We start from the raw sequence: 6,000 nt of genomic DNA on the forward strand, positions 1-6,000 counted from the left end.
AGGCTGCTGGTGCCTACTGTTGCAGCCCACCTAGATGTTCTCTCTCCTTGGGGTCTGCAACGGTGTTATGGGCTTTTCCAGCGGCCCGGGGTGGGATCACTTATATTTGTCGCTCCGTTGCTGTCGGCACCCACAAAATCTCACTTGTCCTCTATGGGTTGTAGGAGAGCTATTGGCATCTTCTACAGTCTGTGGTTAGTTCACCTAGCTATGCTGCTTTTGCCCTGGGGTCTTCCAGCCTTGTGGCTGGTGGCTGGGTGCCTTCTACTGATGCTGTGCAGAGGCTTTCCCTAAGGCTGCTGTGAGCCTGTAGGGTTTCCCCCTAGGCTACGAAGCTGGGTCTCTGGAACTCCCCCCAGCCCCAGTCCTCTCCGAGATCTCCGGCTATCCCTAGACCCACAGGGCGGGCAACGGCAGCTGGGGGTCGCCCCGCCCTCTGGGATTCTCTCCAGGCCTCTCCCGGAGCCGTGAATGCTTGGCGTGGCCCCTCTGCTAATGGCAGACAGAGAGTTTTGTCTGCTGCCCGGGCGGAACTCCGGCGCTTCCCGTCTGGGTCGCAGAGCCGGCCTTTGAAACTTCCCCCAGCCCCGGTCCTCTCTAAGATCTCCGGCAATCCCTAGTCCCACGGGGCGGGCAACGGCAGCTGGGAGACCTCCGTACCCTCAGCGACTCTCTCTGGGACCCTCCGGGCACCGCGAACCCCCGGCGGGGACTCCCCGCCAATGGCGGGGAGAGACTCTCCCCGCGGGCTCAGGTGTGCAACTCCAAAGTTTCCCTCTGCGTTTAGGAGTAATTGCGGGGGGGTTTAGGTAGGGTTCTGGTCACCTGTTTCCACCGTCGCTCCTCTGTTGTGTGCTCGCTCCTGCCCTAGATGTGTGTAGATCCTCTGGGGGCGTCCGTTGGAAGAAAGCCGCTTGCGGGTACTAGGCTGCTCGTCGGGGTCGGAGAGTTTTCACCTATTTCCACATCCTCCTGGAGGAAAGTCCATCCGCCTTCCGATGTATAGTCGCGTGGGTCTCTCAGACGTCCTGAGATGCTGTCTGGATATCCTTTGTCAAGCAATAAGTGTCCAAATAATTGTAGACTCGAAGGGGGAGAGACAAAGAGGACTACTCACGGCGCCATCTTCAAGGATTTCCTAAAAAACATTTTTTAAAATCTAAATCCTATTTCAACTTTTAGCTGTTTGACTTGCTCATTAATATACCTTTTGAGGGCAATTATAGGCATGCTGAATCTAGAGAATGTATAGTAAAGTGTTTTTAGATGATAGCTTTTCAGTGGAATTTGAATCCCTTCTTTATGATTTGACATACTAAGATATAATGTGATATGTACACTTTACAACAGTTGATGGGATTTTCAGTAGGGCCCACCTGGACCAAAATTGGATTTGTTTCTTGGGAATATCAAGGATGCTTTTTAAGAGGTAATAAAATTCAAATTGTCTTCAAGCATTTTAATAAAGGGCAGCAGTTTGGGAGCGTTCCACAAATGGGAAATGGCATGTTAACATTTCTGATCGTAAAAATAAGAAGGCACATCTGGGAAATTATAGGTAGCATAGTAAGTGTACAGAATGCATGTAGAGAGTGGCAGGATGAAGCCAAGAGGTGGGCAGAATAAGAAACATGACGTGTCTTGGACTTCGAGGGCATCCTGTAAATGGCATCCTTGTTTTTCCAGCTTGAGTTATAAATCAGTTGAGTGATACAACAAGGTCAACAGAACTAAATATCAACTTTATTAATGATAAAATTCATATGGGAAAAAGTGACATGGATGTGTGACAATAGTGGTCTTCCTAGTACTGAAGCTCAGAATTAGGCAGGCTTACTCACCTAGTCATAGTCAGCACTGAATAGTTGTAGGCCACCACACATGGAGCCCTGCTTTTTGTGCTTCTCTTACTGCAAGGAGAAGCAGAGAAAAATGTCTGCTCTCTGAGTCCTATTGTGAAAGAAGAGGAAGGAACTGAGCTTTGTCAAACTTTCAAATTAGAAGATGAATACCACTTCAAAAAAGAGGATTAAGGAGTAAGTTAAAAGACCTGGAGTGTTTAGAAGACTAGAAGAGTGGGGAAGAAGCATTACCACATCCTCTATCCCAGGATTGAATTCTTCAGGCAATGGGAAATGATTGAAGAACTTTAAGCAGGAACTCAAGTCATGTTTGTTTAGTGGTTGGATGTGGGGCTTGGTGGGTAGATAGAGGGCACTTGAGACCTTCAATGTTAAGCCACAGATTTTAAATGAATTTAGTAGGCAACAGAGAGCCATCAACATTACTAAGCAGGAAATGATTCATCTGGGAGTGATACACAGGCTTGAAGGTATTTGAGATGAACTGGAAGAGGGCAGCCTAAGTAGGAAGCAATGGCAATAGTGATAGGCAGTAACTGGAACTACAAAGCTGTTTTAGAAATGAAAAGGAAGAACAGATGCTAGTGACGTTAGTAAGAATGGATCGATAGAACTTGATGAATGGTTGGAGAGAAAGGGAGGGAGAAATCAAACATCATTCTTCGGTTACTCTGCCCGTGTGAACAAGAAAGTACTGGAGCAAATGAACAGAAATAAGAGAAGAAGAAGGTGCTGGTTGGACGAGAAGATGGTAAATTCACATGACAGTTGGACGTGAAGATCTGGAGTTTGGGGTAGGAGTTAGACTGTTTATTTAGATTTGAGAAGCTTCTAACCAAAATGTGGTTGAAGATATGACATTGCTACAAGATAATGTATAAAGAGAAGACAGAGCAAGACTGAGCTCTGAGGCATAACATTTAGGGAATAGAAAGAGAACAAACAAGCTAGGGTAGGAGGAGTCAGAGGTAGGAGGAGAACTGGGGAAATAGAGAAGTTCAGGCCAAATGCATGCTAAAAATCATTAGATAACTGTCGGAAATGGTGGTTGCTGAATGATGCAGAGCACAAATTGTGTAAAATCCTTCTTTCTTGACAGTTGTGTTGAACATAGTGTGGAGATTAATATTTATTGAGATTTCTCATATGTGGTGTTGTCAGGTTAAGGAGAGGGACTGGAAAATGTATACATGTTAAAATGGAGGGTATAGATGATTTACTCACAATAGAACAGACACACTCTTGAGGTCAGTGGAGGAACTAGTAGTGGAGAATTGGGGTGGAGGTGGGAGTCAGCTGAAAAGGAATGGGAGCTTAGAAAAAGATAGCCAATGAAAGGTTTGTGCCAAGGTTGCTAAGTGGGAATGGTAGATATTTAGAATGTTAGAGGTCAGGGATTATTTTTTCCTCACTACTGTCAAGTAAAGTTATTAGGAACTTGATAACCATCTGGATAATTCAAGAGAAGGTGCATTTGGGGACAGTATGTATGAGAAACCCACCCTGATTTACTCACACAATAGACATATCTCCTGCTACTAGTATAGACTGGCTGTAAGAGAATTCTAAATCACTGGTTCCTTTCTTACTCCTTTGCTTCGCTCACATTCATATATAAAGCCTACAGAACAAAACACTATGTGTGGAATTAATTATGAGACACCATGCTTCTTCCAAGTGACCATAATTGGACCCCTGGGTCTTGAACTCTCTGAAGAAAAACTGATATATCGTATTTCTAACTATTTCCAGTGTCTAAGCATTCAATATCCAGAAAGTAAGTACTTCAAAATATTTCTTTTAGCAAGTTTTAAGAGAAATCTTTAATCTGTAATATAGTTAAACCTTGTGATTCTTCCCATAGCGTGTTGAATTTCTCTGCCAAGTGAGACTGACTTCTACCATATGAGTCAGAGCTTTGTTATATATTAGTTGGCTTAGCGGATATTACAGAAAACTTTCTCTACACATAATTTGGCCTAGAGAAATTTCTGGGAATGCCTTTTTGCCTATTAATTAGCAAAACCCCCCACCTTCTAACATTTTATTTGACATTGTTTTGATCATAAAATCCTTTCTTTCAATAACTGTCATTTAAAAAAGATGGTATTACAGGTTGGAAAAGAAATGCTCTATTTTATAGTTCAGAGGAGCTGTCTTTCTCCTGAAAACAACACATTGGTAAGATTTTAGATTATTGTATAGAATAGATCAACCTTCTCTTACATGCAAGGGTTCCTTTCATAAAACCCATGATAGTTGATTGACCAGCCTCTGGTTGAGTAATTCTTTTGGGCAACTCATTTTTTTTTTGTATTGAATCAAAACCTATCAAAACCCATTCCCATTTCATCAAATTTATCAATGAGTACTTAGGTCTACCTTTTGATACTTTGATCTGCCTTTTATGATTGTTCTTAAATATTTGAAGGCAGCCATTCTATTATGGTATCTCACCCTCATGTCTTCTCTGCATTGGGTGTAAAGTCTCTTTTACCTTTACCAGGGTTCATGCACATGCCCTCCAGTTCCTACAGCTTCTAGGATGTACTCTTCTACATAAATTATTTGATTAAAGTGCCCAGTATTGAAGGAGTAGCCTTGACTTCTGGGCTAAAATACAACTTAGCCAGAACTACTTCATTTGTTTTCTACCATATTTAATCAAAATAATTTTGAAAGTGCATAGATGTGAACAATTAATCAATTTTATCTCAGACTATGGAAGAGGTTTTGACTAGCTAAAAAGTTGATGACGCCTGAAACAAAACAGGAGTTTCAGGTATAAAAAAGGTAACTTTCTACTTCTTCCACTACTTACCTATTCTTCAGAGGTACAAACTTCAGTCAATTAGAAAGCCAGTAGCAAATGCTCTATTCTGTGAAAACTTTTATAAGATGAACAAGGTTAATTTACTACTTCTTTGTCTATCCCTGCACTTTTTTCATTCTATATCTATTATATCTATCCTTATCTATACTATTCTGTAACTTTCTAGTTAATATAACATAGCCATTGGTGAAGATGACAGGCAGAAGTGTACAGTATTCTGGAAGGTATAATCTATCATGGAAAAGGAGAGCATGAGGAAGAGCATTGGGTACTCTGTAATTTTGAGTTACAGAAAGTCCCTGAGCATCTAGCAAAACTGTTAGCCACCACTTATGGAACAGTAGGGGTCACCCTGGCAGTCTTTCCTGCCAGGCAAGGCAAATAATCACATCTGATTGAAGTCATTACTACCGAGAAGATAGAACTTCATAATTTTTTTTCACGGCCTCTCTAGAGTGGGGCTGTAAGTTGTATCTGTCTACTTTGGGTATTGCCAGCATATCATGAAGAACCGTCTCCTAAACCGGGCCAAATTTTTTTGTTCCTCAATCAGTTGGTCATGGGGAACTCCTCATGAGAACATAGGCACAGGTTGAGAGAGAGAAGATAATGTAGCAGAGATGGTATAGCTCACAATGTTCCTAGGGGCCATGGACTCCAGGCCACTTGCTCAAGCTTGTGCTTATAACACCTACTCAAGCCTAATTTTGCATATTCCACTCTCATTTGATGATGAATGTGGCAGTGCAGGCCCAAATTTAAGGTATGGTGATTCAGACAATACCCAGCTTATAAGGGGGATCTCAGGTCACATGGTGACTTTGCATGCCATGGCCAAGCATTCAGCCCCTATTAAGGTCCAAAAGCATGCCACAAAGTTGCTTTTTCAAAAGGAGAATAGTCATCTGTAGAGTAGAGCTTTGCTTAAAATCCAATAGGTCTGGACTGTGATTTACCTATAAGAGCCTGATAAAAGTTCTGTACACCATTCCTATCTACCAAAGACACTCTAAGGACCACTGGGTTAGTTGGATCATATGCCCCAAGTCTTAGAGCAGCTTACACGTCATCTTGGAAAAGTTGCAGTACCTTATCTTGTTCTAGGTGCCATTCAAAGCTGGCAGCTGTTTGGATTACTTGGAAAAAGGATCAGAGCAGCATGCTCACATGAGATATACGTTCTCTCCACAACCTGAAGATGCCCAGTAGGCACTGAGCTTCTTTCTGAGTGGTAGAGGGAGTCGGATACGGCAATTCTACCTTCACTTTGGAAGGGATATAAGCCAAGAATGATCTTTACAATTT

This window comes from Equus caballus, chromosome 2, assembly GCF_041296265.1.
Source record: "Equus caballus isolate H_3958 breed thoroughbred chromosome 2, TB-T2T, whole genome shotgun sequence".
Taxonomy (NCBI): domain Eukaryota; kingdom Metazoa; phylum Chordata; class Mammalia; order Perissodactyla; family Equidae; genus Equus; species Equus caballus.